Source organism: Chrysochloris asiatica, unplaced genomic scaffold (assembly GCF_000296735.1).
Source record: "Chrysochloris asiatica unplaced genomic scaffold, ChrAsi1.0 scaffold00068, whole genome shotgun sequence".
Classification (NCBI taxonomy): domain Eukaryota; kingdom Metazoa; phylum Chordata; class Mammalia; order Afrosoricida; family Chrysochloridae; genus Chrysochloris; species Chrysochloris asiatica.
Genome location: NW_006408586.1, coordinates 3,284,245 through 3,295,390, shown reverse-complemented (window position 1 = coordinate 3,295,390; position 11,146 = coordinate 3,284,245). Strand labels below are relative to the sequence as shown.

General features: G+C 36.0%; 1 pseudogene; it reads left to right on the top strand.

Moving 5' to 3' along the window:
* The first annotated feature begins 10,023 nt into the window (after positions 1 to 10,023).
* Positions 10,024 to 10,585, top strand: LOC102830850 (annotated as a pseudogene).
* Positions 10,586 to 11,146: the final 561 nt, after the last annotated feature.

Below are 11,146 nucleotides of genomic sequence, written 5' to 3'. Positions count from 1 at the left end.
ATTTGTTTTAAGATTTTTATTTTCTCCATTTTTTTTTAAAAGTAGAACTTTCAGTGTAATGGCATTTTATAAACAAAATGACAAACCATTTAAAGTGAGAACTGAGTGAACAGGTGTACAGCTTGTGCCTAATAGGCCTTTCCTTAGTTTCACAGTCTGATAATTTTCTTTGCATACTGACTTGACCTGATTATTCATGACTTTCTGCATAATGAGAAAAAGCTTTTAAACATGTTAGGTATGACATACAAAATCTGCAGTTACTCAACCATTTTGAGAAGTTCTGTTAATTTTTTTTTTCCTTTTAGGTAGATTTAGCAGTCATACAATACTTTGATAATATGACAAAAAATTATTATATTCAGGGAATTCTTTGAAAACAGGATATACTAAAGAATATATTACAGTAATATCATATATGCTTAAATATACTTAACAGAGCAATTAAAACACTATTTGCTATTCTTTAAAAACCCTCCAAATTATAAAGTGTTTTATTGCATTAGATATATACTTTCATCCATTATTAAAAAATGAAAACTAAATCATTTTCATTCTAATCAAAAATATCATTTTTAAATGGTTTTTTTGAAATCTACAACCCTGAAAGATAAATTTGAACAACAAAGGTCTGAAAATAATTAACAATAACCAGTTTACATTCTTAAAGAACATTTAAACTGGAATATTGATATTTTCACTTTTTCTTGATTTCCCTTATTTAATGAGCTCATAATTCTACCACAATAAATATACAAATATATATATTAAGTTGTAATTTACTCTTACTATTCAAATTATTTTAGGCATTCAAGGTAGAGCTGCAGTATTTGTCTACATTTTTGCATTTTCAGTTATCTTAAGTCACTGTTTCAAAAGATTTAAGTACTTTATGTACTAATTTACATACATTACCAAACTATATTGCTGAATGGTACTAATTTATACTCAATCCTAGATAATGGATGCTTTGGATTAAAGATCACCACTTTCTTTCTCTGAGTGTACTTAAACAGATTTGTGTTTCATGTCATTTTCTTCTTGCAACTCTTATTACTTAAGCAAAATTTAGGAAAAATGGAACACAGGTTTTAGAATACACACTACAATTACTGAAATAATAAGGAACTGATGTAGCCTAGAAAAAAGGAGATGGTTTTCAGGAAAATAGGAAAGAAAAGGGTAAGGGAAATGACTTGATTTCACACAAAAAATAGAAAGAAGAAATTTTAGATAGAGGTAAAAAGACAGAGAGGGTGCTGGGAGGCATTTATTTATGTATCCATTTCTTTCTGTCCTACAATTTAAAAAATAATTTAAAGTATTTTCAAAAGACAAACAAGATATAAATTTAATAAAAAAGTAGCTTACCCATAGGAAGAAAATTAGTCAGAAAGACAAACACCATATTCCTTTTTGCACATTAGACTAGCTAATTAATTTCTATTATAATATAAGAAGCATAGAGTTAAATTATTCTTATCGGACAGAATATAACATACCAATTTGTGTGAATGAAATTATTTTCTTTAGAATTTCAATGTAGCACAAAATTCAAGGGATAATTATCAGGAGAAAATGGATTGATGACAAACTATGACTAAAGCAGTAAATTATAGAAGTTACATGTGTTTTAATTCAATGAATTATCCTTTTCAAAACTTAGAAATCAAAAATTACCTAAAAGCTGAGCCCTGAGTGGGCCTTCAATTCAACAATTTTAAGGATAACTCTGTTTTATCATCAACTGATCAAGTTTACATGACTTTAAACTCATTATTTCTATTTCTGATCACCCTTTTTCTCATTCTACCATGAAGATATTTAATAAGTGTTCCTCCATGATAAAAAAAGCTTGAGATAATGCACATATTGGTCTGTTTCACTGATTGACACTTAATGTTTCTTCTTCTACTTTAAAAATATATATAAGAATAATCATTTTTGGAGCATTTATCTGATGTCATCCTAGTTTATTATTTTATCACAGTGTAATAATATTTTTCTCCTTTTAAAAAATATTTATTCTTTCTATTAACTCATAATTAATATTCATAAAAACTACCTTGAATATCCACAAGTTTATCTGTGATTCTGGAAACTATGCCACCAGTATTTTAAATACCAGTAGGGTCACCCTGGTAGGGTGGACAGGTTTCAGATGAGCTTCCAGACAAAGACAAACTAGGAAGAAGAAATGATGAACTACTTTCTAATATTTAGTCACTGAAAACCTTATGAATAGCAGTGAAACACTGTCAGATATAATGCTGGAAAATGAGCCCCTCAGGTTGGAAGGCAGTCAAATGCAACTGGGGAAGAGTTGCCTCTTCAAAGTAGAGCTGACCGTGATGACCCAAATGGAGTAAAGGCCATGGGAGTAAAGTCCACAAGACCTTCATTTGTTGATGGGGCACAACGCAAATTGAAGAGAAACAGCTGTAACATCCATTAACAATCAAAACATGGAATGTACTAAATATGAATCTAGAAAAATTAGAAATTGTCAAAAATGAAATGGAATGCATAAACATCCATATGTTAGGTAATAGTGAGATGAAATGGACTGGTATTGGCCATTTCGAATTTGACAACCACAGAGTTACTATGCCGGGAATGACAAATTGAAGAGGAACGGTGTTGCATTCATTGTCAGAAAGAACATATCCAGATAAGTCATAGAGTACAATGCTGTCTGTGATAGGATACTATCCATGCGCCTACAGGGAAAACCACTTAATACCACTATTATTCAAACTTACACACCAACCACTAACCAGTGAAGATGAAATAGAAGAATTCTACAAACTTCTTCAATCTGAAATTGATCAAACATGAAATCAAGATGTATTGATCATTACTGGTGATGATCAATACATCTTGATTGCATGTATTGAGAATGCAAAGGTTGGGAGCAAAAAGGAAGGATCAGTAGTTGGAAAATATGGCCTTGGTGATAGAAATGATGCTGGAGATTGCATGATAGAATTCTGCAAAATTAATGACTTCTTCATTTCAAATACCTTCTTTAGACAGCATAAGAGATGACTAGATACATGGACGTGGCCAGATGAAATACACAGAAATCAAATTGACTACATCTGTAGAAAGAGACGGTGGAAAAGCTCCATAACATCAGTCAAAACAAGGCCAGGGGCAGACTGTGGAACAGATCATTAATTGGTCATATGCAAATTCAAACTAAAGCTGAAAAATGAAAACAAGTCCATAGGCCAAAATATAACGTCAAATATATCCCATCTGAATTTGGAGATCATCTGAAGAACAGATTTGATAAATTAAACACTAAAGATCGAAGACCAGACGAATTATGGGATGACATCAAGAACATCATATAGGTAGAAAGCAAAAAGTCATTAGGAAGGCAAGAAAGAAGGAAAAGGTCAAAATGGATGTCAGAAGAGACACTGAAACTTGCTCTCCAGTGTAGGGATACTAATGGAAAAGGAGGAGATAAAATAACTGAAGGAACATTTCAAAGATTACCTGGAGGAGATACAGCCAAATATTACAACAAAATGTGCAAAGATCTGAAGTCAGAAAACCAAAAAAGGAAGAACACACTCAGCAGTTCTCAAGCTGGGGGAACTGAAGAAAATATTCAAGCCTCAACTTTTGTTACTGAAGGATTCTCTGAGCAAATTATTGAATGATACAAAAGCATCAAAAGAACATGGAAGGAATACACAGAGTCACTGTATCAAAAGGAAATGGTTGATGTTCAACTGTTTCAAGAGGTAGCATATGATCAAGAGCCAATGATACTGAAAGAAGAAGTCCAAGGTGCACTGAAGCAACTTCAAAAGAATAAGGCACCAGGAAATGATGGAATAAAAGTTGAAATATTTTGAGAAAGTGAAGTGGCACAGAAGGCACTCATTCATCTATGCAAAAAAATTTGGAAGACAACTATCTGGCTAACTGATTGGAAGAGATCCATATCTGTGCCCATCCCCAATAGAGGTGACCCAACAGAATATGGAAATCATTGGATCATTTCTTTGATATCCCATGTGAGTAAAGTTTTACTAAAAGTAATGCAGAAACAGCTACAAGCATACATTGACAGGGAACTTCCAGAGGTTCAAGTGAATTCAGAAGAGACCATGGACCGAGGGATATCACTGCTGATGTCTGATGGATCTTGGCTGAAAGCAGAGAATACCAGAAAGATGTTTACCTGTGCTTTATTGACTATGCAAATGCTTTCGATTGTGTGGATTATGACAAGCTATGGACAACATTGTGAAGTATGAGTATTCTGGAACACTTTATTGAGGAATCTGTGATATGCAAATGATACAACCTTGCTTGCTGAAAGTGAAGAACACTTAAATTATTTATTGATGGAGATTAAGAACACAGCATTCAGTACGGATTGCATCTCAATGTAAAGAAAACAAAAATCCTCACCAGTGGACCAATAAACAACATTTTTATTAACAGAGATAATATTGAAGTTGTCAAGGACTTCATTCTTCTTGGATCAGCTGTCAACACTCATGGAAACATAAATCAAGAAATCAAACATTGTATTGCATTAGGCAAATCTGCTGCACAAGTCATTTTTAAAGTGTTGAAGGGCAAAGATGTCAGCTTGAGTACTAAAGTGTGCCTGATACAAGCCATGGTATTTTCAATAACCTTATATGCATGTGAAAGCAGGACAGTGAATAAGGAAGACTGTAGAAGAATTGATGCCCTTGAATTGTGGTGTTGGAGGAGAATATTGAACGTGCCATGGGCTGCCAAAAGAACCAATAGATCTGTGTTAGAAGAAGTGCAGTCAGAGTGCTCCTTGGAGCACTGTGGCCAACTTTTGTCTCTCATACTTTGGACATATTGTCAGAAGGGACCAGTCTCTGGAGGATGATATCATATTTGATAGGGTGGGGTCAGAGAAAAAGAGGAAGACCCCCAATGAGATGGATTGGCAAAATGGCGGCATCAATGGGCTCAAGCATGGCAAGGATAGTGAGGTTGGCCCAGCATCAGGCAGTGGTTCATTTTTCTGTGCATAAGGTCACTATGAGTTGGTGCAGACTCAATGGCACCTACAACAACAACAACACCTTGAATATATAACTGCTCCATTATTTTTTCAAAATATTTCTACTTAAAAAAAAAAAGGAAAAAAATATTTCTGCTTGTGCTAAATACAGTTCAATAACTTTTATCAGTTGTACACAGTAACCAGAATATTTCCTTAACTTGCTTTTCTAGTCTAATCTCTAAACATTCTCCTATACATTCTCAATTTTGAGTCAAATTGGATGGCTCACTGAAATAGACATGCTAACAGTTTTTCAAACTAAATTCCTTTACGCACACCATTATTTTTTGCTGTTGAAATTCTTCCAGAATTTGATTAATTTGAATTATGATGTTGGCAAATAATACTGAACGTTTCATGGACTGCCAAAAGAATGAACAAATCTGTCTTGGAAGAAGTACAACCATAATGGTCCTTAGAAGTGAGATGATGAAACTTTGTTTCATGTACTTTGGACATGTTACCAGGAAGGACCAGTCCCTAGAGAAGGATATCATGCTGGGAAAAAGAGGAAGACACTTAATGAGCTGGATGGATACAATGGCTACAAAAATATAATCTAACATATCAATGATTGTGAGCGTGGCACAGGACCGTGGCAGTGTTTTCTCTTGTTGTACATAGGGTCACTATGAGATGGAACTGACTGAACAGCACTCAGCAATAACAACTTCTTGAATTAGGACACTGTACCCTGTTAGCCTTTACTTACACAGGAGCTCTGGTAGTGTGGTGGTTACAAATCGGGCTGCGAACCACAAGGACAGCAGTTCAAAACTACCAGCTGTTCCATGGGAGAAAGATGAGGCTTTCTGCTTCCATAAAGATTTACAGCCTTGGAAACCCTGTACAGGGTCGTTATGAGTTGGAACCAGCTCCATGGCACACAGCCACCACCCTGTTAGCCTTTACCTACATAACATTTTGTACAATAGGACTTATGGAACACTGTAGGGTACGCGCAAGACTGGAAAGTCTGTTTGAATCACAAGGTTGGCGGTTCCAACTCACCAGTAACTCCTAGGGAACCATACACTAGGTTACTATGAGTCAGAACCAACTTGATGGCACTCAACAAAAATATTGTTACTTTTTAAATGGAATCTGGACTGAATGAGGCTAAACATAAACTATATATATGCTGGAGTCCTAGTGTGGTGCTGTGGGTTAATGTGCTGGACTGAAAAGTTCATTTGAACTGCAAAGTCGGTGGTTCAAGTTCACCAGCTGCTCCAAGTTTACCAGCTACACCTTGGAAACCCTATACAGGGTCACTGTGGGTCAGAACTGATTCGACGGCACTTAACAACAACAACACTAACTAGCACTAACGGTGAACTGTTTTTGTTGTTGTTAAGTGATGCAGAGCTGGTTTTGACCCATAACCACTCTGTATAGGATTTCTTAGGCTGTCAGTCTTTAGGGGAGTCTTTCTCCTGCTGAATGGCTGGTGGACTAAAACAGCCTGCCTTGTGGCTGGCAGTCCAGTCTTTATCCTACAGAATCACTACACTCTCTGGAGAATAGTGACAAGGAGACAATTTATTGCTACATATAAATGAAAAGATACTAAGAGTCAAATTTAAAACTTACTACTTAAACCATAAAGAATTATCAATGAGAGTTGGTTAAAAAATTGGCACAGATTCTTTTTGCCATCAAGCTAGTTCTGATTCATAGTGACACTTTATAGGAAAGAGTGGATTTGAAGTGCCAAACCTTCAATTAACAGCTGAGCATGTCACTACTGTGCTACCAACGATGCTATGGATGTAATTTGTTGTTGTTAAGTGTTATAAAATCAGTTTTGACACATAGCCACCCTGTATAAGCTTTCTGAGGCTTTACATCTTCATGGGCACAGAGAGCCTTATCTTTCTCCCACAGAGAGACTGGTAGACTTACACAGCAAACCTTGTGATTTACAGTCCAGTGTTCATTGTATGGAGACTATTAAAGTCATGTTGTTGTTGATAAGTGCTATAAGGTCGGTTCCAACTCAAAGTGACCCTGTATAGGATTTCCAATGAGCCTTGATCCGTGTTTAATCCAAAAGATTTACAAAGAATTTTCCATTCGTGATTCTCAATTACATTGAAGTAGATAGTTTGAATAGCAATAACTACTGAAGGCAGACACTAGGTTTAAGGGCTATGTAAAGACACATAGGGAGTCCTGGTGTGGTGCTGTGGGTTAATGCGCCAGACTGCAAAGCCATTGGAACTGCAAGGTCGGCAGTTCAAGCTCACCAGCTGCTCCTTGGAAACTCTATACAGGGTTGCCATGGGTCAGAATCGACTCGACGGCACTTAACAACAACAACAAAGTTATATAGACATGAATGTTATGAATGTATTCGCAAGAAATAATTCAATTGAATATCATTTTTATTTTTTTTGCTTGGTGGTAGTGGTTGTGTGTCATGGAGTCAGTTCTGACTCAGAGCTTTATGAGTCAGTCTGAGGCTGTAAATCTTTAAAAGAGCAGAAAGCCTAGTCTTTCTTCTGTGGAGCAGGTGCTAGATTCAAACTACTGAACTTGCGGTCAGCAACCCAACTCATAACCCACTGTGCTATTAAAACAAGCATAATATATATATTTAACCATACATTGAAAACTGAGGGTAAGTCAAAAATTACTACTACAAAATCACAGAAATATTTATTAAATAAAAATATCAAATGTGAAGCTATTGTTTCTCCACATATCTTCCATCTAGATCTGTACAGTTTTGTTTTGTTTTTTTCCACATCTAGAGCCATTTCACAAAGAAATTTACACTCTTGGATTTATACTATGTCAAAATAGTGTGGGACTCCTTAAGGGACTCAAATCATGCTCCTTTTTAATGTTGGTTTTTTTGTATTTTGGGAACAGAAAGAAGTCTGAAGGGTCACTATCAGGACTAGTGGATGGGGTAAGGGATTTAAATGAAATTCTTCTTGGACACACTTACTACCTTCAAAGAATGTGCATGTTCATTTTTGTTATGGAAAGAAAATATTCTTGACACAAATTTCCTTGCCTTTTTCTTACTAATGCAGTTTGCAGATGTCTTAAAATTTATTCCCAATAATTTCACATGATAGTCTTTTATACTTCAAGAAAATATATCAAGATTAACACTTGGGAACAAACAAACAAACAAAAATTGCAATAACCTTCTGAGCAGAGCTCTCTGCCTTGAATTTAACTGATCCAGCACATCCCGTCAGAAACCACTGCTAGATTTGAGATTTTCTTTGATACTAGGGATACTAAGACAAATGTATTGCTGAGAGAACTTGTCTGTATCCATCATTGGATCACAGAAGCATGTTTAAACAGGCTTTGCTTAGAAAAAAATTCATGTATATATGAACTAGAACCTTAGTAGCAGTTATTTTTTACTTAACCTAGTAACATTAATAGTTTTTGTTTTATCCTCAAAAAAATAGTGACCTGTTTTAACCAAATAATAGAAATGTTAGTACATGTGTCACTGTTTGACAAAAAAGTTTTAAATCATTCAGAATTACCAACAACAGTGCTCATTTTACATAATACAGCTAATGCATAATAATCTTGAGGACTTTTATAAGTGTTATGTGACAAAAAACAAGAAAGAGTCTGATGGATATCTGAAATTTAAAAAGAAAAATAACTTTTTGAAGCTATAAACTGAGGGTCAATTTTATATGAATTTCTAATTTTTGTAATATATCCGTGTTCTCAATAAAGAAAACTAAAATATATTATGGAATCCTTGGGTGGCACTGTACGATAAGCATTCAACTATAAGGTCAGTTTGAACAGCTAGGTCAGTGGTTCAAACTCACCAGTTGTTCTCGAAACCTCCATACAAGGATACTATGAGTCAGAACCAACTTGACGGCACTTAACAACAAACAACAACAAAACACATTATGATCATTAGTTCAATTTCTAAGAAATCACTTAGTAAATTCATGTAGTAAAAGGAACACTTAACAAAAGTACAGAACTGAAACAATTTTATAACAGAAAACAGATCAAAGGAAGAGTATATACAAATGAATGCTTAATCAAGAAGTTCAGTCTTGTGAATAGTTTGTGTGTGCATATGATTATATAAGTACATTTAAAAGAGAAGAAGATGAATTTTGGGGGAAAAAAAAGTGCTAAAAAATCTTTACCTAAAATTTTGTGATGGTTTTACAGAAAGCCTGGCTACATTAAAAACAAAAGCAAAATTATTCCCCAATATGAGTCCTGCTGTGGCGCTGTGGGTTAATGCGCCAGACTGCAAAGCCGTTTGAACTGCAAGGTCGGTGGTTCAAGCTCACCAACTGCTCCTATGAAACCCTACACAGGGTCACTATGGGTCAGGATCCACTCGACGGCACTTAACAGCAGCAATATCTAAACTCACAAACTAAGTGTGTACAATTACTACTGAATTGTTAATGCCTCTTTGTTCTTCTTGTCCTGTGTAAAATTACTTTAAAAATATGCCTGCCTTGTTGTTGTTGTTGTTATGTGCCGTGGAGTGGATTCCGACTCATAGCGACCCTGTACAGGGTTTCCGAGGCTGGAAGTTTTTACGGGAGCAGAACGCCTCATCTTTCTCCCGCAGAACAGCTGGTAGTTTCAAACTGCTAACCTTGTGGTTCACAGCCCGATTCATAACCACTGCGCTACCAGAGCTCCTTATACCTGCCTTGTTGTTGTTAAGTGCCATCGAGTCAGTTCCGACCCATAGCGACCCTGTACAGGGTTTCCGAGGGTGTAAATCTTTACGGGAGTAGAAAGCCTCATCTTTCTCCCGCGGAGCAGCTGGTAGTTTCGAACCGCTGACCTTAAGGTTCGCAGCCCAATTCGTAACCACTACGCTACCAGAGCTGCCTTAGCATCTTATAAAACACTATCTTCAGTTTCGCACCAAGCTTCCTGGGGAATACGGGCCTCCAGCTCAAGTGCAGAAGTGTTCAATGTTCTTGTCATTGTTCGTCGTCGTCTCTGTATCCAAGAACAGGGTTATTGGCAAGAACGCAGACCTACCCTGGCACCCGCTCAAGAATGAATTCAAATATTTCCCACGAATGACCAGGACATCTTCAGTGGCAGGTAAACAGAATTTGGTGATTATGGGTAGGAGGACCTGGTTCTCCGTTCCTGAGAAGAATAGATTTTTGAAAGACAGAATTAACTTGCTTCTTAGTAGAGAACTCAAGGAACCTCCACAAGGAGTTCATTTATTTGCCAAAAGTCTGGATGATGCCTTAAAACTTGTTGAACAGCCAGAATTAGGGAATAAAGTAGACATAGTTTGGAGAGTAGGAGGCAGTTCTGTGTACAAGAATGTCATGAACAACCAGGTAATGTTAGACTCTTTGTGACAAGGATCATGCAGGAATTTGAAAGTGACACATTTTTTCCTGAAATTGATTAGAGAAGTACAAACTTATTCCAGAATACTCAAGTATTCTTTGTGATGTCCAAGAAGAGAAAGGCATTAAGTACAAATTTGAAGTATATGCAAAGAATGATTAATATGTAACCATCTCCTGATTTACTTCAAGTTGTTCCTCTACAGAGAATTATGTATTTTAACATTAGGAAAAAGATTGTCTTGGCTTTTGATCTGTGGATAATTGTTTCTAAGCAGTGTTTTTGTTTTTTCCTTCATCAATCCTAAATGGACTATCAAATATCGCTTGTACAATGTTTCTTATTATAATTACCAAAATGACTCTCCCTCATAGGCCAGGATTGGGTCTGTACCTGCCTATGCATATGGTTGGGCATGTATGCTAAGACAACCAAAAGTGGGAGAGCCCTTGGTAGCATGAGTTAACATCAAGGCCTATAAAGATAGGAGTTAGATTAAACCAAATGGTGGAACCCCATTACAAACAAAAAGATTGTAATTCAGGTTTTAAAGATAATCGTATCAAAATTGGGCTGTAAATTATCCTGGTGTATATGATAAAAGTTCTTTGCACTCGGATGGGATCAAGGAATTGAGAACTCTGGTAAATTAAGTAGAAACAGTAAAGAGACAGTTACGAGACTAATTTTTGGTGACAAAACAGAAGAAAAGGTTTGAGACAT